This window comes from Choloepus didactylus, chromosome 3 (genome assembly GCF_015220235.1).
Source record: "Choloepus didactylus isolate mChoDid1 chromosome 3, mChoDid1.pri, whole genome shotgun sequence".
In the NCBI taxonomy this organism is placed as follows: Eukaryota; Metazoa; Chordata; class Mammalia; order Pilosa; family Megalonychidae; genus Choloepus; species Choloepus didactylus.
In genome coordinates this window covers 82,531,045-82,554,023 of record NC_051309.1, presented here as the reverse complement: position 1 = coordinate 82,554,023, position 22,979 = coordinate 82,531,045, and the positions used below count along the sequence as shown (strand labels likewise).

At 39.2% G+C, this 22,979-nt stretch overlaps 1 pseudogene; it reads right to left on the bottom strand.

Annotated features, from left to right (window-relative positions):
- Nucleotides 1–3,956: 3,956 nt before the first annotated feature.
- Nucleotides 3,957–4,255, bottom strand: LOC119528679 (annotated as a pseudogene).
- Between the last annotated feature and the right edge of the window lie 18,724 nt (nt 4,256–22,979).

Here is a 22,979-nt window from a genome sequence, read left to right as displayed (position 1 = left end):
TAAGGAGGCAATAGTTTCAGGACTCCCTGAGGATGTGATTTAGAAGATTGATACACCCTCTGAGGACTCAAGTAACTGTGCTTTTCTGCCCAGCAGGTGGTGCCTGTCAGCCTGTCACTCCTGAATGGTGTAAGGGGGTATGGCCCATGGCTGTTTTCCCCCAGGCTCTGGGGTCTGGTTCTGAATGGAAGGCAGGTAGTAGAGCTTGGCACTGCCTCTTTCCTCTTAGGGAAGATATACCCCCTGGGGAAAGGTCATTTGTGTTTGAATAGTCTCTGACTCTGCTATCTCCACCCTTGTCTGAGTCTGAGCTCTGGGAATTGAAAATGGCTAAGGCTTTCTCCACTGAGCCAAAAAAGGGACAGAAAGACCCTCTTCAGGGTCAGTCTGTGGCCTTCATAATTTTCACCCATTTGCCAGAGAGCACCCAGTCCTCACGGCTCCCCCTCCCTCCCAGCAAGGTCCTCTGGCTCTTCAAGATCAGTCACCACCAAAAGCCTCTGTCTGCTTGTTGGGTATTCATAGGTTGCAAAACCCCAGTTGGAGCTCAGCTGAGCTATATTCACTTGCTCAGAGAGTGCTGCTCTCTAACACCACAAGGTTTAGCAGTTCAGGCCATGGGGGGAGGGGCTCTCAGCTTGGGTCTGCAGTTTTTTACTTACAGATTTTATGCTACAATCTTGGGCATTCCTCCCAATTCAGGTTGGCATATGATGAGTGGATGGTCACATTTGTCCCTCTGCAATTATTCCAGATTATTTGCTATTTGTTCCTAGTTGTTTATTAGTTGTTCTGGGGGACTGACTAGCTTCCACTCCTCTCTATGCCACTATCTTCTTCCCTCAATTGATTTTTTTAATTACTAACATTTTCTATTAATTTCATTAATAAAAAGTGCATAGTACAAGCCCTTTATCCCAATCCAAGTACTCAGTAAAAGAACAACAATATACCCTGGATGGCACAAACATGATTTGTTTGGTATGATTAACATTTAAAAACAGCAATTAACATTTGGTACATCACATGACCAATTTTGCTTTTAACAAAGTATTTATCAGACATGGTAACAAATACTTAGTGATTTTTCATTTAGAAATATTATAATGTTAAGACTAAAACTACTATTGCAACAACAAAAATTTAATCCATTAACTATAAATTCTTCAATTTTCCTTCTTCAAACTGCTGTGCTGTGTCTTAACCTGAGTGGGTCAAATTTTAGCACAACATTCATTTAGAGTGACAGGCTTTCATTTAGAGTGATAGACTTCCATAGTTCCTTTGAAAATATAAGTTATCTATAATTACATAAACACTATCACATACTGCAAAGATGCAAAAAGTAACATGGAATACATGTACTCAAAAACTATGACTTATTGACCATGGGATTGTTGTTGGATAGATACATGATAAAATCTTTTACTAAAAACATTTCCAATGTTAATTTTTTCCATATGGAAAGAAAAAGAAAAAAAATTACTTTGCATAAAGAACACCAAATGGCTCAAAAGCAAAATAAACTCTTAATGGCATTTGTGGAATGTTTAAGAGCCAAAGATGATATTTAAAATGCGGAGCTCTATCTTTCTTTTTCCAGGTTATTTTTAAAGGATTTTAGCCACAGTTAAGATGAATGTTTACAAAGCCAAGTAATGATTTAATAGAGTTCTCAATGAAAAAGCCACATGTAGAAACTTTAAGAATTAAATAGAATAATATAAATTACTAATGTTGCTAACAAGAATACTTTATGTGCAGCACACTGTCTTTTCGGGAATGCAGAGAAATTTTACAAGCCAAAAACAAGACAGCTATGATAAGAACTTTTATTACTAATTAAGTAGATCGTCCATAAAAGAAAAGGCTAAAATCCTAGAAGTAATATCAATTAAGTGTATGTGACAGAAATGAAGGACTAGAAATAAGAATCCAGATTTCCAGGTATCTAGCTAACACTAGACATTCTGTTTCCAAGTTACAGCTATTTCTTAAGCCAAACCAATTCTCAATTACCTGTGAGCCACAAAGCCAGTATATACATCAGTATCTCTGCCAAGGATTGGCTCTCAGGCAGCTTAAAGAACAGACTGTTAGACTGCAAGGGCAAGCCTTCAAAGTTCAGGGGCAAGGGCAGAAAAAGGAAATGCTATTGGATTTTTCTCCATCTTAAGTAGTTCCTGCCATTTCTGCCTTAAACACTGTACCAGAATGGAGCTGGGAAGACCTTCCAGAATGACCTTCCAGTAGGTCACAGCAAGAGGAAAAACCTTTCATCTGTGGTGCTCTGTTCATTTACCCTGGATCTGACTTACCTGTGTTACCCTTCTATTAGCACAATTAAGAGTTGGTGATATTATTTCAAGAAGTTGAACACAAAGCCAAGATGCACAAGGAGGAATGCAAGCAGTTAATATTGGATTATACACTGAAATAATGCCCTTAAAGTTTGTGGCCTAGAATGTAACCATAGTGAAGGAAAAAACCTCCATGAGTGTTATAACTGTATCAAAGACTCTATTAAAGAGTACAATGATATAAAGTTTATTCAATTCATACAAGTAATATTTCAGATGTATACAATGAAAAGCTAGATTGAGCTAAGGGAAAAAAAAATCCTTATATTGAGAGCAAACTATCTTCTAGCCTCCATTAAGTAACCTGCAATCACTCGCTAGGAAAAAATTCCATAGCCACACAGGTCATGCAGGCATTTTTTATGGTAATTATATTAATTTTTTTTTAAACTGAGCAAAACAATGTAACTTTTACTTTTTCTTATATTTCAAATCTACTTATATTAATTCTTCCCATCCCAATCCATCCCATTACCAAGACAGAAATGAGATAAGGGGTGAGAAAAAGATCCTTGATTGTTTCTCATTTTCCTCCTTTTCTTTTGGAGACAACTAATAATTCATTTTTTAAAATGTTAAAGTCAGAAGGATAACTAGAGACTCAAAAAACTTTCTTGAAAATAAAAAGAGTAAATAAGTAAATGGGCATTCAGATGTCAATAATCAAACAGGCCCCCAATACAGCTTTAAGGTAATTTCATTTTAACAGGGAAGTATTAGAATAGAAAAAAAGCTTCCTGAGAGGCACACATTTTAACAATAAATTATAGCTTAAATTATTATTGTATCAATTATACCTGGCAATGGCAGAGTAAACTTTTATCTCCCCTTCATGAACCCTTTTAAGTCTAAAGTACATTGGCTTATAAATGTCATATAATGGATGGGTAAAATCTACCTTATCGATCAATCATGTTTATTTAATGTTTTCTTAACATTAGACACTTTTCAGTGGGTGTAAAAAACTTAGTAAACAACCGTTTGATTTTTTCTCCTATCCTAGTCACATAAGCCAGTTATAATTAATGATACAGATTTCAGGTGTAATTTAGAAAATATTCAAGGGCTGCCATGGTCCCAAGAACAAAAGAAAACTGCACCCACAAATAAACCATCAAGATAAATGTAAACACAGTGTAGTTATAATTTTCATTCATACAATCTCAGACAAATCCAAGTAACTTTATAAATACCTTATGCAAAAAAGTAATTTTTAAACCTATCAAAATTATTTGAAATATTTAAATTCAGAGATCTCAAATTTCCTTCAATCAGGCCAGAAATCATCCCAAAAATTATGATCATAGTTACAAATAGAATGAATGGAATGTTTACATTTAGGATAACCAAAAAAAGCCCCCATATAAATTTTTTTAATATCATTTACTCAAATATACTGTAAATAGGAATGGTGATAACACAGGAAGCAAAAATAAGCTTGTAAGTGAAATTTCTAGAAGCTCATGAAAACAATACCATCCCATACTGCAGATGCAAAAGGAAAAACAGTTATAGTGGGGTTAAGAGTACTCTGGTCATCTTCGTTCATTTGGTCATGCAAGGTGTTTAACTATTTTCACTTTCCGTATCACAAAGTTAGTCCACAAGATGGGCTGGTGGATCTTGTCCATTATGAGGACTCATTGGTTTTCCAGGTAGATTGGATCCTCTTAGATTAGGAGGTCTCAGTAAGAACAAGATCAACTACAATAACCATCCAGGCCATCAATATCATAGTAATACTGATGCCATTGTCACCAGAAGGTCCTGGTAATTCCTGAAGACATTCTGTGTCTGTGCTGTAGGACTGAGACTATCAACAGATTGATCAGCCTTCTCATCACATGTTCATGAGAGCAAACACATTCACAGGAATTGAATCCAGCTTCTGCCATGATTACTCAGCTTGATTTAACTTGACTGTTTAAATAATTGTGGAGACTGGCAAATCTGAAGTCCATTGGGTAGGCTGCAAGCTGGGAACTCTGATGAATACCAGAAGGAGCTGACTGGCTGAAGCTCAATTGATTTTTTACAAGGGGGTCCAAGACTATTCAATGAGAAAGAAAAGTCTTTTCAACAAGTGTGCTACAATAACTGGTAAAGCAGATCATACCATATACAAAAACTAACTCAAAATTGATTACATACCTGTAAGAGCTAAAACTACAAAACTCCTAAAAGAAAGCACGGGGGTAAAACTTCATGGCCTTGGATTTGGCAATGAGTTCTTAGATATGACAACAAAAGTGCTAGTGACAATAGAAAAAAATAGATAAATTGGACTTCACCAAAATTAAAAACTTTTATTCTTCTGAGGACACTAAGTGAAAAGTGAAAAGACAACTATAGAATGGGAGAAAATATTTTCAAATCATATATCTGATAAGGGCCTGGTATATTTATACAAAGAACTCTTACAATTCAATAATAAAAGGACAATTCACCCAATATTAAAATGGGAAAATAATCAGTATAGACATTTCTCCAAATCAGATATGCACATGACAGTGGCCCATGAAAAGATGCTCAAAACCATTATCAAGGAAATGCAAATCCAATCCACAATGAGAGATATCACTTTACACAACTAGGATGGCTATAATCAAAAAGTCAGATGATAACAAATGTTGGTGAGGATGTGGAGAAACTGGAGCCCTCATACACTGCTGGTATGAATGCAAATTGGTGCACCCACACTGGATAATAGTTTGGCAGTTCTTCAAAAAGTAAAGTTACTCTTTGACCCAGCAACCCCACTTCTAGGTATATAAACCCAAGAAAATTGAAAACATAAGTCCACACAAAACCTGTGCATAAATATTCATAATAACATTATTCATAATAGCCAAATGGTGGGAGGAATCCACATGCCTACTGACTGATTAATGTATGCATAAAATGTGATCTATCCATACAAATGGAATATTGTTAGGCAATGAAAATCAATGAAGAACTGACGTATGCTATAACATGGATGGACTTGAAAACATGCTAACCACATAGTATTTGAGTCCATTTATGTGAAGTGTCCAGAATAGGCAAATCTATAGAGTCAGAAAGTAGATTAGTAATCTCATAGGGTTAGGGAGTTGGAAAAGATGGTGTGATAGCTAAAAGGTACAGGGTTTATTTTCAGAGTAATGAAAAGAGTCAAAAATTTATTGTGGTGAGGGTTGTAGAACTCTGTGAGTTGTTCACATTTTATGGTCTGGTATGTTGATTTTACCTCAGTAAAGCTATTACAAAAATTAAATATTTTTTAATTTTAAATTGTAAAAAATTTTTAATTTTAAAAAATGGCCTGCATCTAGGTTTTTTTCATTACAAAATAAGATTTAAAAGCCAGAGTTCCTCTATTACAAAACATTAAGAGGGATATGAATATCCTAACAGGGAGAATAAAGGTCAAATGAACAGAAAAGGGCTGTTTATAAAACAAGAAATGTAAACAATTATAAAACAGAAGAAAATGTTCAACACCATTCATAATAAAAGAATAAGAAAATGCTAGCTTTTTCTATAATTGTGGCACCCTCTGGCCTGAACAAAACAGGCTTGTGGACCTTGGCAAACAGCAGGCCTAGACAGCTTGTCCTAGGCAGCTAATGTTTACCCTATCATCTTTGCAAGCCAGTAAAGAGAAAAGAGGTAAATTGTAACTTTTAATGGGAAGTAAGCAGGAGGTGAAAAACTCTTGGTCTCAGGAAAGAGCAAGAATGTTAATGTAGTCTACCTGCTTCCTGGCCCCCAAGTTTTATCACTCTTGTGGTTATTTACAAAGCCCCATCCTATAATTCTTTCCTTCCTGCACCACCCCCATGTCACAGGATGCTCTCCAACCCTTAGGAATGTTCTTTGTCTTAAACCCTTGTAATTGGCTTGCTGTCCTCTTTCAATTGCATGGAGAACTTCCCTGTGAAAGCAGTACCCACCAGGTGAGAAAAAAAGCCATTCAATTTCTGTTGATTTCTGCTTCCCTGTGAGTAAGCCCCAAATAAAGTTCATGTTTCAGAAAATGCTTGATATCTTCTTTGGTCTTTTGTCTGGGACAATTGTTGGGCCATCCAGGAGACCAAAGGGGCCCCCACTTCTGCAGGCATGAACCCAGGGAAGGGTGAGACCCTGGGGGGATATCAGGGTGGACTGGGACTTCCATGTGGGGAGAAGCTACCCTCCTGGATGAATGGGGTTTGCCAAGGGAATATGGAGGTGTGTGCATTTCCCCAGCAGGACTAATAGATATCCTGCAGCAGGCCAAAGGAGATTTGGGAATTCAGAAAGAGAAAAGGGGCCACCAGATTGTAGCTGTGGTGGGCTGGCCATTGTTAGAGACCATACGCACCACTACTGAGGAAGCTTTAGGAGCAAAGGTGGCTGTACACTACCTGGAGGATGAACTAAAACTGGAAAAGGATATAAGGCTGGTGCAAGCCAAACTGAGAGATGCTTTGAATGAAAAATTAAAGCAAGTAGATGAAAATTTGGCCATGCTTCTTGCCATTATGCTAAAGCAAAAGGGTGCAAGCTGCAAAAAATGCAAGTCAGAGGCATTCTAACCTTGCCTGACTGGGATCCTAAGGTTTGGGACCCTGTGGATTTGTCTTCAGAGAAAGAGTCACAGTCAGAATGGGAGGGGGACAAGGAGCATAAGCTCATCCATCCTCAGGTCCAGTGCAAAATCAAATCAGAACAGCTGGTAGGTTCTATTGAAGGAGGGGAGAGTGAGGCAGAATGGGTACCTGATGAGCCAAAGGTGCTTGTCACATCACAAGAATTCTCCCCAGCAGAATTAAGAGATACTGGGAATCAGTATTGGCAAAAGCCTAGAGAGCCATTAGCAAACTGTTTGCTAAAGCTATGGGATGATGGTGCAGACAGCACTCTGCTCACCAGGCAGGAAATGAGTAAGTTAGCTACCATTTCCATTCACCCCTCCCTACACCAGCAATTGTACTCACTTGGAACTAACTTAGAGACTTATTCACTCTTTCAGTGGCTGGTCAATGTAAAATTGTGTGGCTGCAGGAAGGGGATTTACCTCACACCCTGCTACAGTGGAATAGCATAGAGGGGCTTCTGGATATACTTCAGGGATTAGGCATGAAGCATTCAATTAATGCTAATGAAACTGTGGGACCAGATAATGTCACTTTCACACAAGGTTTCTGTGGAACATTTCTGCACATGGCCCTAATCAATGGTATGGTGCTTTAATGCCCCTCCTTAAGCCCCTAAAAGGAAAGCCTCTCCTGGAAGCTTCCCAAGAGATCATGGAGTTGGGAGAAGTGGACCACCTGCAGAAAACCAAGGTGAGTCCCCAGAGGACATGACGGGCCAAATAGGGTGTCACATAAGCTAATGTGGGCAGATCTCATAGCAGCCAGAACAGAAATAGAGGAAATTGATGGACAACCAAATGCTGTGCTAGTCAAACTGTGAAGTAAGTTGCACAAAGAACAGAGGTTTATTAAGCAGGAAATTAAACCCTCAGGAAAAAAAAAGCTGCATTAGGCTATCAGGTGTGTGGTATGTGAGCAGAACCCTCTCCTCCACCAGCAGAGGAAGTTTGGGAGGTCTCATTTCCCATGGATTAGAGGTAGGCCAAGGTCCCCAAGTAAGAGCAATTTATGAGGGCACTAGGGATCAGAAGCCACACATTGAATTAACTATTTTTTTGGTATCTCACTAATGAACATAGAGTTTTAGCCCTAGTAGACACAGGAGGAGAATGTACCCTAATATATGGGAGAAAAGCATGAAGTGGAGGCCCCACACTAACCATTGCCAGTTATGGGGGCCAAAGGATTAAAGTAACTCAAAAGCAGGTTTTAATGCAAATTGGCCAGCTACCTCCCCAAACTTACACAGTATATATATCCCCTATTCCAGAATATATACTCAGGATTGATATTCTGCAGAATATCACCCTGCAAACCACTATAGGGGAATTCTGCCTCTGGTGATGAGTCATAAAAGCAGTCCGGAGAGGATATGCTAAATGGTCACCAGTAAAGTTACCTCCTCCTAGGTGCACAGTTGCCATTCACCAGTATCAGTTACCTAGAGGACACAAGGAAATTACATCTACCATAAAGGAGTTAGAAAGGGTTGGTATTATTATTCCCACCTATAGCCCCTTCAGCAGTCTGGTCTGGCCAGTAAAGCAGTCTGATGGCTCTTGGAGAATGACTATTGATTATAGAGAACTAAATAAATAAACCCTCCTTTGTTTTCAGTGGTGAACATCGCCACATTGCTCCAGGATATTAACACAAAATTAGGCCTCTTTGATTTTGTTTTAGATCTTGCTAATGCCTTCTTTAGCATTCCTCTAGACTCTTCCAGTCAACCTGTGTTCACCTTCAGGTGGGGAGGACAACAGTGAACTTTCAGTGTTGCCACAAGGATATATTAACAGCCCCACTATTTGCCATAGCCAAGTGGCTAGAGATTTAACAAAATGGACACCTCTTGATGCTGTCATTATGTTCCATTATATTGATGACATAATGCTAACTAAAAATTCTCTTCCAGACCTAGAAGAGGCTGCTAAAACAGTGGTGACTCACCTTGAGAGTAGAGGGTAGGTGGTAAACGGAGAAAAAATGAAAGGATCTGGGTGTTCTATCAAATTTTGGGGTGTTGTCTGGTCAGGTAAGACAAGAACTACTCCTTCTACTGTTACCAATAAAGTGCAGAATTACCCTGCCTCATGAACTGCCAAACAATTAATGGCTTATTTAGGGCTATTGGGTTATTGGAGATCTTTTATACCTCATTTAGCACAAATTCTTAAACCCTTGTATTTGTTAGTTCAGAAGGGAAAAACGTGGGAGTGGGACATTCCATAACAGACTGCTTTTGAGAGATCAATGTGTGCCATGGTGCAGGCACAGCTTTATGTGGGGTAGACACTGATGTACCTTGTGACATTGGCTTGGGTGGGGTTTGTGGCAGAGGCCGCAGGCTAAACATGTACCTATCAGATTTTGGTCACAATGATGGAAAGGAGCAGAGCTTCAATATAGTCCTTTAGAGAAGCAATTGTGTGCTGCTTATAATACCTTATTACAAGTAGAAGGACTAACTCAAAAATGTCCAGCAACTTTACAAACACCAATACTTACTTATACAGGAGTGGATCCATGACAGCAAAAGCAAGCCAAATTCTGGGAGTGCTCAGTTAAGCACATTAACAAAGTGGAAAGCTTACCTCCAACAATGCAGTGTTTTCAACAGCAGCCCTTTAAGTGCAGAAATACATGAAATCCTGGGACCAGCCTCTTATATAGAAGAAGAGTTTATCCCACTACCTACCAAACTTCCTGAGGTATCTCCTCCTCTGATGCCCACTGTTGATGGACAGGGAAGTATACCGGATTCTGCTTGGTATACAGATGGGTCAGCACATGGGCAGCCAGCTAATTGGACAGCAGTGGCTGTCCATCTGAACACTGACACCATCTGGTGGGAAACAGGAACTCTGCAAAGCTGCCAATGGTCTGAGTTATGGGTGGTATGGATGGTGATTGTCCATGAGCTGGGAGATGCTTTAACTGTACAGATAATTGGTCTATTTACCAAGGCCTGATGGTATGGTTGGCTACATGGAAATGAGAACAATGGACAGTGGTCAGTCACCACTTATGGGGGAAGAAAATGTGGAAAGACATCTGGATAGCCTGCCAAAAGTGTAAGGTAACTGTTTTCCATGGGTCAGTCCATAATGCTAACTCCTTGCCCCACAACATAGAAGCAGATGCCCAGACAAAAATCTGCAGCTTGGTGCCAACAAAACAGAAGGCAGCTGAATGGCTACACCAGAAAACTGGGCACTGGGGGTACCTAAGCCTGTGGAAATTGGCACAGCAGTTCCAATTGCCCATTACTCGGCAAGAACCAAAAGAGGTAGTAGACACCTGTCCTTCCTGTTCACTGTGATGGTCCAGAAAGCTTCCTCACCAACTTGGACACACCAGGCAGGACCAAATTCCTGTTACCTGATGGCAAGTAGACTACATTGGGCTGCTTTTTCTACCCGAAAGTGCAATGTATGCTTTTACAACCATAGACACAGCTATGGAGCTTTTATTAGCTTTCCCAGTAGGAAAAGCCAAACAATGAGCTACAATATATAGTTTAGAAAAGTTAAGTGCCTTTTCTGGGGTCCCCACACATGTAGTCAGTGATGGGGGACCCCTTTCACTGGGCAATTAATCCAGGCCTGGGCTACACATGATGTCCTTTGGATGTGTCACTTGTCCTATAACCCCACAGTGGTATGGTTGATTGAAAGAATGGTCTTTTAAAGGAACACTTAAAGGATGATAAAAATTCCATACGACAATGGACTCCACAACTGTATCCAGCTCTGATTAGTATTAACACCAGACCCAGAACAGCTGCTCCTGCTCCTGTCTAAATGGTAACTGCAGGGCCCATGCAGGCCTTATGAATTCAAATAAGGGGGCCAGCAGCTCTCAAGCTGCAGCATGGCAGTGATAATAACCTGCTCTTTCCTGTGCCATAAACACTAGAAATTTGGGAGAATAAGGTCAATTGGCCCTGGTATTGGCCTATGCAGAGCCTCACTGGCTGGTCATCCTAAGCCCATGGGGGGTTGGATTTGCCCAAAACTTAAATATTCAGCTACAATTTATTCAAAAAAATGACTGAAGTGATATATATTGTTAATCCTGCCCCCCCCCCATACCTCAGGGAACTATATGTATTCCTTTGTGGGCTCTCATTATGCCCAGGTTAACTTTAGATCTAACCCCTGAAAGCCTTATACAACCCCAGGAGGAAAATTTGCATTATCTCAAACCCCCAACAATGCTCCTTTGCCTGGAACACTGTTGTCTATGGATGGGAATGTAGCTTGTGTATTGTTAGATCACCAAGACTTACCCCTTATTGTACCCCATAAACATCTTTCTTTTCCCCCATAGCAATGTAGGAAATATGTTTCTATGGTGGGCTTCTACTGTAACCCACACTCTTGACCATATGCAAAAATCACATACAAAGTAGTGATCATTTATCTTATGATCCTTTTGTCTAAATGGTGGAACTCATTAACTTGGCCATACTGCCACTTGCTAATAGGTTTATTGTTTCTCTGTACCAGTATATTAATACTATGTTGTTTATTGTATTATTGTTGTGAATTATGGATGTAAAGTCTGTCCTATGGTCAATGTAAACTGTTGTGCAGGGGTGGATTGTGGCATCCCCTGGCCTGAACAATACAGGTCTGTGGAACTTGGCACACAACAGTCTGCATGACCTAGACAGCTAATGTTTACCCTATCATCTTTGTAAGCCAGTAAAGAGAAAAGGGGTAAATTGTAGCTTTTATTGGGAAGTAAGCAGGAGGTGAAAAACTCTTGGTCTCAGGAAAGAGCAAGAATGTTAACCTAGTCTACATGCTTCCTGGCCCCCAAGTTTTATCACACTTGTGGTTATTTACAAAGCCCCATCCTATAATTCTTTCCTTCCTGCACCACCCCCATGTCACAGGATGCTCTCCCACCCTTAGGAATGTCTTTGTCTTAAACCCTTATAACTGGCTTGCTGTCCTTTTTCAATTGTGTGGCCAATTTCCTTGTGAAAGCAGTACCCACCAGGTGAGAAAAAAGCCATTTGATTTCTGCTGATTTCTGCCTCCCTGTGAGTAAGCCCCAAATAAAGTTCATGTTTCAGAAAATGCTTGGTATCTTCTTTGGTATTTTGACTGGCAAAGCCCCCTTGGGCTGTGACATACGCTTTCTAGTATTATACCAGAAGTACTGCATGTATCTAATATTTAAAATATTATATGTACATATTCACATGGATAACATTTCATTCTTGTTTTCATTTCATCAAGCAAAAAATGAGGAGATTTCTCCCTGTAGAGGCTGAATAATCTAAATAATTATGAAAACTACATTTCACTTTGTACTGTTCAGTCTTTAGTCTCATAATTAATACAAATATGCCTGACCTCACCTATTTAATAGTTGAAAGATCCTGAAATCTGGAACTAGCATACTTGGCTTTGAGTACTGGCCCTGAAACCTACTAGCTTAGTGACCTCCCTAAGCCTCCATCCCACATTTGTGGAAAAAGGATAATAACCCCTACCTATTTCACATGACAATTTGGGAAGGTTGAGTGAAAGAATGTATGTCAATGCAATTAGCAAACCATAAAATACTAAACATTTGTAAAATATAATTATTACTTTCAACTCAGGTTCAAATTTGAGCTTTATAATTTATTAGCTATATGAATTATATGGAAAGTTTCTTAAAATCTTTAAGACTATTTTCTTACCTGAAAATGGCAGCTTTATGAAGATCAAATGAGGCAATACATACAGAGAGCTTAAAGTACAATGTATGTGGTAAGGGCTTGGTAAGTGTAGCTATTATTTCTGTTTAATGCAATTTTATTAAGATATATCCACATACCAGAAAATCATCCAAAGTGTACAATCAATGATTCATGGTATCATCATATAGTTGTACATTCATCACCATAATCAATATTTGAACATTGTCATTATTCCAAAAAAAAGAATAAACATAAAAATAAAGAACACCCAAAATATCCCATACCCCTTATCCTTCCCTATTATTTATTTATTTATTTGTCTTCACTTTCTTACTCATCTGTCCATACACTGAATAAAGGAACTGTCATTCTCAAGGTTTTCATGATTATACAGTCACACCATAAAGGCACTATAGATACACAATCATCTGCAAAAATCAAGTCTTGAAGATGACTGTTCAACAATTTCAGCTATTTCCTTCTAGCTATTCTAAAACACTAAAAACTAATAAAGGATATCTATATGATGCATAAGAATAACCTCCAGATTGACCTCTTGACTATTTGAAATCTCTCAGCCACTGAAACTTTATTTTGTTTCATTTCTCTTCCTCCTTTTGGTCCAAAAAGGCTTTATCAATCCCATGATATTAGGGTCAGGCTCATCCCCAGGAGTCATGTCTGGCCAGAAAGATTTACACCTCTGGGATTCATGTCCCACATAGGGAAGAGGGTACTGATTTTACCTGCAGAGGTGGCTTAGAGAGAGAGGCCACATCTAAGCAACATAAGAGGTTCTCTGGGCAACAAAAGAGGTTCTCTGGGAGTGACTCATATGCATAAGTATAAGTAGGCTTAGCTTCTCCTTTGCAGGAGTAAGTTTCATAAGCACAAGACCCAAGATTGAGGGCTTGGCCTATTAAATTGGTAGACACCAATGCTTGTGAGAATATCATGAATTCACAGGTGGGGAAATATATTTTGACATTTTCTGCAGTCCCTCAAGGGGGCTTTGCAAATATTTTATTCTCTTCCTAAATTCTTCTGGAGTATATCAGGGCATCACACTAACCTGTGTAAACCAACAAGATCTCAGTCCCTTCAAGGTTCCATATAATTATGGTGTCAGAATAAACTGACCACACAAGTTAAATTAGATGGTGTGCTACAGAAAATATAAATTTTGCACCAAATTAACACCTCTTCCTTTGGTCTCACACAGAAGTTGAAGTTTTAAAACACAGTCAATATCATCCTTTACCCTTTAGTCTGATTTGCCTTAATAGTAACTATATCAGCTTCATTCATATGAAGTCTAATCTCTTTTTCAGCTTTTTTAACAGTTGCTGTATAAGGTAATGCTGATTCACAGCTGCAGAAGTCTATCTCTGAATCTCAGGTGTCACATAGATACTTGAAGTTCCAAGGAATGACAGGTTATACACAAAGAGCTCAGCATCTCAGACTTTAGATATAACCATAACAACTCAGGAATAGATGTGTCTGCTGTAAGAGCTTACAATCCAGAAACCTTTACAGTAAGCCTTCCCCTGATAACCTATGCTCTCAAATTCAATTCTCAGAATTTACACATTACATTTAGTCCATATTAGTGAGGCATTAAAATTTTGTCTTTCATTTCTCGCTTATTTTACTCAGGTTACTGTCCTCAAGTGTCATCCACCTAGTTGCATTCCTCACAAATTCATTCCTTCTCACAGCCACTTAATATTCCATTGTATGTATACGCCATGGTTCATCCTTCCATTCAACAGTCAATATACCCTTAGGCCACCTCCATCCCTTGCAAATCATGAATACTGCTGCCATGAACACTGGTATGCAATGTCCACTCATGTCCCTGCTCTAAATTCCTTGAAGTATATACCTAATAACAGGGTTGCAGGATCATATGGCAATCCTATACTTGGCCTCCTGTGGAACTACCACACTGCACTCCAGATGGGCTGCACCATTCCCCTTCCCTACCAACAGTGAATAGGAACATCCCTCCCTCCACATTTTCTCCAGCACTTGTATCTTTGTTTATTTTTAAACAGTTTTATTCACACACCATACAATCCATCCTAAGTAATAATCAGTGGTTCCTGGTATAATTACTAAGTTATGCATTCACCACCACAATCTATATGAGGACATTTCCATTTATTCCACAAAGAAAGAAGAGGAGAAAAAAATGAAGAATAAAAATTAAAAAATAAAATAAAATAAAATAAAAAGGGGAAACAACACCCACAAGAATCTCATACCCCTCCTTCATATCCCCCACTTATTAACATTTAGCTTTTATATATTGTCTTTGTTACATTTTATGGAAGTATATTACAATGTTACTGTTAACTATAGACTGTAATTTGCATTGATTGTATTTCTCCATATGTCATCCCATTTTCAAAACCTTACCGAAAAAGAAAGATCCTCGATAAGCAGGAAGATGGCAGACTGGTGAGCTGTATGTTTTAGTTACTCCTCCAGGAAAGTAGGTAGAAAGCCAGGAACTGCATGGACTGGACACCACAGAGCAATCTGACTTTGGGCATACTTCATACAACACTCATGAATACGTGGAACTGCTGAGATCAGCGAAATCTGTAAGTTTTTGCGGCCAGGGGACCCGCGCCCCTCCCTGCCAGGCTCAGTCCCGGGGGAGGAGGGGCTGTCAGCTCTGGGAAGGAGAAGGGAGAACTGCAGTGGCAGCCCTTATCGGAAACTCATTCTACTGATTCAAACTCCAACCATAGATAGACTGAGACCAGACACCAGAGAATCTGAGAGCAGCCAGCCCAGCAGAGAGGAGACAGGCATAGAAAAAAAACAACACGAAAAACTACAAAATAAAAGCAGAGGATTTTTGCAGTTCTGGTGAACATAGAAAGGGGAAGGGCCCTGAGGCGCATATGCAAATCCCGAAGAAAAGCTGATCTCTCTGCCCTGTGGACCTTTCCTTAATGGCCCTGGTTGCTTTGTCTCTTAGCATTTCAATAACCCATTAGATCTCTGAGGAGGGCCCATTTTTTTTTGTTTGTTTGTTTGTTTTTTTTTTAATCCTTTTTTCTTTTTCTAAAACAACTACTCTAAGAAGCCCAATGCAGAAAGCTTCAAAGACTTGCTATTTGGGCAGGTCAAGTCAAGAGCAGAACTAGGAGAGCTCTGAGACAAAACGCAATAATCCAGTGGCTGAGAAAATTCACTAATCACCACAACTTCCCAAGAAAAGGGGGGTGTCCACTCACAGCCATCATCCTGGTGGACAGGAAACACTCCTGCCCATCGCCAGCCCCATAGCCCAGAACTGCCCCAGACAACCCAGTGTGACGGAAGTGCTTCAAATAACAGGCACACACCACAAAACTGGGCGTGGACATTAGCCTTCCCTGCAACCTCAGCTGATTGTCCCAGAGTTGGGAAGGTAGAGCAGTGTGAATTAACAAAGCCCCATTCAGCCATCATTTCAGCAGACTGGGAGCCTCCCTACACAGCCCAACAGCCCAGAACTGCCCTGGGGGGACAGCACTCACCTGTGACATAGCACAGTCATCCCTCAACAGAGGACCCGGGGTGCACGGCCTGGAAGAGGGGCCCACTTGCAAGTCTCAGGAGCCATACGCCAATACCAAGGACTTGTGGGTCAGTGGCAGAGACAAACTGTGGCAGGACTGAACTGAAGGATTAGACTATTGCAGCAGCTTTAAAACTCTAGGATCACCAGGGAGATTTGATTGTTAGAGCCAACCCCCCTCCCTGACTGCCCAGAAACATGCCCCATATACAGGGCAGGCAACACCAACTACACACGCAAGCTTGGTAAACCAATTGGACCCCACAAGACTCACTCCCCCACTCACCAAAAAGGCTAAGCAGGGGAGAACTGGCTTGTGGAGAACAGGTGGCTCGTGGACGCCACCTGCTGGTTAGTTAGAGAAAGTGTACTCCACGAAGCTGTAGATCTGATAAAGTAGAGATAAGGACTTCAATTGGTCTACAAATCCTAAAAGAACCCTATCAAGTTCAGCAAATGCCACGAGGCCAAAAACAACAGAAAATTATAAAGCATATGAAAAAACCAGACGATATGGATAACCCAAGCCCAAGCACCCAAATCAAAAGACCAGAAGAGACACAGCACCTAGAGCAGCTACTCAAAGAACTAAAGATGAACAATGAGACCATAGTACGGGAGATAAAGGAAATCAAGAAGACCCTAGAAGAGCATAAAGAAGACATTGCAAGACTAAATAAAAAAATGGATGATCTTATGGAAATTAAAGAAACTGTTGACCAAATTAAAAAGATTCTGGACACTCATAGTACAAGACTAGAGGAAGTTGAACAACGAATCAGTGACCTCGAAGATGACAGAATGGAAAATGAAAACATAAAAGAAAGAATGGGGAAAAAATTGAAAAAATCGAAATGGACCTCAGGGATATGATAGATAATATGAAACGTCCAAATATAAGACTCATTGGTGTCCCAGAAGGGGAAGAAAAGGGTAAAGGTCTAGGAAGAGTATTCAAAGAAATTGTTGGGGAAAACTTCCCAAATCTTCTAAACAACATAAATACACAAATCATAAATGCTCAGCGAACTCCAAATAGAATAAATCCAAATAAAACCACTCCGAGACATATACTGATCACACTATCAAACACAGAAGAGAAGGAGCAAGTTCTGAAAGCAGCAAGAGAAAAGCAATTGACCACATACAAAGGAAACAGCATAAGACTAAGTAGTGACTACTCAGCAGCCACCATGGAGGCAAGAAGGCAGTGGCACGATATATTTAAAATTCTGAGTGAGAAAAATTTCCAGCCAAGAATACTTTATCCAGCAAAGCTCTCCTTCAAATTTGATGGAGAGCTTAAATTTTTCACAGACAAACAAATGCTGAGAGAATTTGCTAACAAGAGACCTGCCCTACTGGAGATACTCAAGGTAGCCCTACAGACAGAGAAACAAAGAAAGGACAGAGAGACTTGGAGAAAGGTTCAGTAGTAAAGAGATTCGGTATGGGTACAATAAAGGATATTAATAGACAGAGGGGAAAAATATGACAAACATAAACCAAAGGATAAGATGGCTGATTCAAGAAATGCCTTCATGGTTATAACGTTGAATGTAAATGGATTAAACTCCCCAATTAAAAGATATAGATTCGCAGAATGGATCAAAAAAAAATGAACCATCAATATGTTGCATACAAGAGACTCATCTTAGACACAGGGACACAAAGAAACTGAAAGTGAAAGGATGGAAAAAAATATTTCATGCAAGCTACAGCCAAAAGAAAGCAGGTGTAGCAATATTAATCTCAGATAAAATAGACTTCAAATGCAGGGATGTTTTGAGAGACAAAGAAGGCCACTACGTACTAATAAAAGGGGCAATTCAGCAAGAAGAAATAACAATTGTAAATGTCTATGCACCCAACCAAGGTGCCACAAAATACATGAGAGAAACACTGGCAAAACTAAAGGAAGCAATTGATGTTTCCACAATAATTGTGGGAGACTTCAACACATCACTCTCTCCTATAGATATATCAACCAGACAGAAGACCAATAAGGAAATTGAAAACCTAAACAATCTGATAAATAAATTAGATTTAACAGACATATACAGGACATTACATCCCAAATCACCAGGATACACATACTTTTCTAGTGCTCATGGAACTTTCTCCAGAATAGATCATATGCTGGGACATAAAACAAGCCTCAATAAATTTAAAAAGATTGAAATTATTCAAAGCACATTCTCTGACCACAATGGAATACAATTAGAAGTCAATAACCATCAGAGACTTAGAAAATTCACAAATACCTGGAGGTTAAACAACACACTCCTAAACAATCAGTGGGTTAAAGAAGAAATAGCAAGAGAAATTGCTAAATATATAGAGACGAATGAAAATGAGAACACAACATACCAAAACCTATGGGATGCAGCAAAAGCAGTGCTAAAGGGGAAATTTATAGCACTAAACGCATATATTAAAAAGGAAGAAAGAGCCAAAATCAAAGAACTAATGGATCAACTGAAGAGGCTAGAAAATGAACAGCAAACCAATCCTAAACCAAGTACAAGAAAAGAAATAACAAGGATTAAAGCAGAAATAAATGACATAGAGAACAAAAAAACAATAGAGAGGATAAATATCACCAAAAGTTGGTTCTTTGAGAAGATCAACAAGATTGACAAGCCCCTAGCTAGACTGACAAAATCAAAAAGACAGAAGACCCATATAAACAAAATAATGAATGAAAAAGGTGACATAACTGCAGATCCTGAAGAAATTAAAAAAATTATAAGAGGATACTATGAACAACTGTATGGCAACAAACTGGATAATGTAGAGGAAATGGACAATTTCCTGGAAACATATGAACAACCTAGACTGACCAGAGAAGAAATAGAAGACCTCAACCAACCCATCACAAGCAAAGAGATCCAATCAGTCATCAAAAATCTTCCCACAAATAAATGCCCAGAGCCAGATGGCTTCACAGGGGAATTCTACCAAACTTTCCAGAAAGAACTGACATCAATATTACTCAAACTCTTTCAAAACATTGAAGAAAATGGAACACTACCTAACTCATTTTATGAAGCTAACATCAATCTAATACCAAAACCAGGCAAAGATGTTACAAAAAAGGAAAACTACCGGCCAATCTCCCTAATGAATATAGATGCAAAAATCCTCAACAAAATACTTGCAAATCAAATCCAAAGACACATTAAAAAAACCATACACCATGACCAAGTGGGGTTTATTCCAGGCATGCAAGGATGGTTCAACATAAGAAAATCAATCAATGTATTACAACACATTAACAAGTCAAAAGGGAAAAATCAATTGATCATCTCAATAGATGCTGAAAAAGCATTTGACAAAATCCAACATCCCTTTTTGATAAAAAACACTTCAAAAGGTAGGAATTGAAGGAAACTTCCTCAACATGATAAAGAGCATATATGAAAAACCCACAGCCAGCATAGTACTCAATGGAGAGAGACTGAAAGCCTTCCCTCTAAGATCAGGAACAAGACAAGGATGCCCGCTATCACCACTGTTATTCAACATTGTGCTGGAAGTGCTAGCCAGGGCAATCCGGCAAGACAAAGAAATAAAAGGCATCCAAATTGGAAAAGAAGAAGTAAAACTGTCATTGTTTGCAGATGATATGATCTTATATCTAGAAAACCCTGAGAAATCGACGATACAGCTACTAGAGCTAATAAACAAATTTAGCAAAGTAGCGGGATACAAGGTTAATACACATAAGTCAGTAATGTTTCTGTATGCTAGAAATGAACAAACTGAAGAGACACTCAAGAAAAAGATACCATTTTCAATAGCAACTAAAAAAATCAAGTACCTAGGAATAAACTTAACCAAAGATGTAAAAGACCTATACAAAGAAAACTACATAACTCTACTAAAAGAAATAGAAGGGGACCTTAAAAGATGGAAAAATATTCCATGTTCATGGATAGGAAGACTAAATGTCATTAAGATGTCAATTCTACCCAAACTCATCTACAGATTCAATGCAATCCCAATCAAAATTCCAACAACCTACTTTGCAGACTTGGAAAAGCTAGTTATCAAATTTATTTGGAAAGGGAAGATGCCTCGAATTGCTAAAGACACTCTAAAAAAGAAAAACGAAGTGGGAGGACTTACACTCCCTGACTTTGAAGCTTATTATAAAGCCACAGTTGCCAAAACAGCATGGTACTGGCACAAAGATAGACATATAGATCAATGGAATCGAGTTGAGAATTCGGAGATACACCCTCAGATCTATGGCCGACTGATCTTTGATAAGGCCCCCAAAGTCACTGAACTGAGTCATAATGGTCTTTTCAACAAATGGGGCTGGGAGAGTTGGATATCCATATCCAAAAGAATGAAAGAGGACCCCTACCTCACCCCCTACACAAAAATTAACTCAAAATGGACCAAAGATCTCAATATAAAAGAAAGTACCATAAAACTCCTAGAAGATAATGTAGGAAAACATCTTCAAGACCTTGTATTAGGCGGCCACTTCCTAGACTTTACACCCAAAGCACAAGCAACAAAAGAGAAAATAGATAAATGGGAACTCCTCAAGCTTAGAAGTTTCTGCACCTCAAAGGAATTTCTCAAAAAGGTAAAGAGGCAGCCAACTCAATGGGAAAAAATTTTTGGAAACCATGTATCTGACAAAAGACTGATATCTTGCATATATAAAGAAATCCTACAACTCAATGACAATAGTACAGTCAGCCCAATTATAAAATGGGCAAAAGATATGAAAAGACAGTTCTCTGAAGAGGAAATACAAATGGCCAAGAAACACAAGAAAAAATGTTCAGCTTCACTAGCTATTAGAGAGATGCAAATTAAGACCACAATGAGATACCATCTAACACCGGTTAGAATGGCTGCCATTAAACAAACAGGAAACTACAAATGCTGGAGGGGATGTGGAGAAATTGGAACTCTTATTCACTGTTGGTGGGACTGTATAATGGTTCAGCCACTCTGGAAGTCAGTCTGGAAGTTCCTTAGAAAACTAGATACAGAGTTACCATTCGATCCAGCGATTGCACTTCTCGGGATATACCCGGAAGATCGGAAAGCAGTGACACGAACAGATATCTGCACGCCAATGTTCATAGCAGCATTATTCACAATTGTCAAGAGATGGAAACAACCCAAATGTCCTTCAACATATGAGTGGATAAATAAAATGTGGTATATACACACGATGGAATACTACACAGCAGTAAGAAGGAACGATCTCGTGAAACATATGACAACATGGATGAACCTTGAAGACATAATGCTGAGCGAAATAAGCCAGGCACAAAAAGAGAAATATTATATGCTACCACTAATGTGAACTTTGAAAAATGTAAAACAAATGGTTTATAATGTAGAATGTAGGGGAACTAGCAGTAGAGAGCAATTAAGGAAGGGGGAACAATAATCCAAGAAGAACAGATAAGCTATTTAACGTTCTGGGGATGCCCAGAAATGACTACGGTCTGTTAATTTCTGATGGATATAGTAGGAACAAGTTCACAGAAATGTTGCTATATTATGTAACTTTCTTGGGGTAAAGTAGGAACATGTTGGAAGTTAAGCAGTTATCTTAGGTTAGTTGTCTTTTTCTTACTCCCTTGTTATGGTCTCTTTGAAATGTTCTTTTATTGTATGTTTGTTTTCTTTTTAACTTTTTTTTCATACAGTTGATTTAAAAAAGAAGGGAAAGTTAAAAAAAAAAAAAAAAAAACAAGGAAAAAAAAAGATGCAGTGCCCCCTTGAGGAGCCTGTGGAGAATGCAGGGGTATTCGCCTACCCCACCTCCATGGTTGTTAACATGACCACAGACATAGGGGACTGGTGGTTTGATGGGTTGAGCCCTCTACCACAGGTTTTACCCTTGGGAAGACGGTTGCTGCAAAGGAGAGGCTAGGCCTCCCTATGGTTGGGCCTAAGAGCCTCCTCCCGAATGCCTCTTTGTTGCTCAGATGTGGCCCTGTCTCTCTAGCTAAGCCAACTTGAAAGGTGAAATCACTGCCCTCCCCCCTACGTGGGATCAGACACCCAGGGGAGTGAATCTCCCTGGCAACGTGGAATATGACTCCCGGAGAGGAATGTTGACCTGGCATCGTGGGATGGAGAACATCTTCTTGACCAAAAGGGGGATGTGAAAGGAAATGAAATAAGCTTCAGTGGCAGAGAGAATCCAAAAGGAGCCGAGAGGTCACTCTGGTTGGCACTCTTACGCACACTTTAGACAACCCTTTTTAGGTTCTAAAGAATTGGGGTAGCTGGTGGTGGATACCTGAAACTATCAAACTACAACCCAGAACCCATGAATCTCGAAGACAGTTGTATAAAAATGTAGCTTATGAGGGGTGACAAGGGGACTGGGAAAGCCATAAGGACCACACTCCACTTTGTCTAGTTTATGGATGGATGAGTAGAAAAATAGGGGAAGGAAACCAACAGACAAAGGTACCCAGTGTTCTTTTTTACTTCAATTGCTCTTTTTCACTCTAATTATTATTCTTGTTATTCTTGTGTGTGTGCTAATGAAGGTGTCAGGGATTGATTTGGGTGATGAATGTACAACTATGTAATGGTACTGTGAACAATCGAAAGTACGATTTGTTTTGTATGACTGCGTGGTATATGAATATATCTCAATAAAATGAAGATTAAAAAAAAAAAAAAAAGAAAGATCCTCAAGAACGAAGGTCTGGGAATTACTA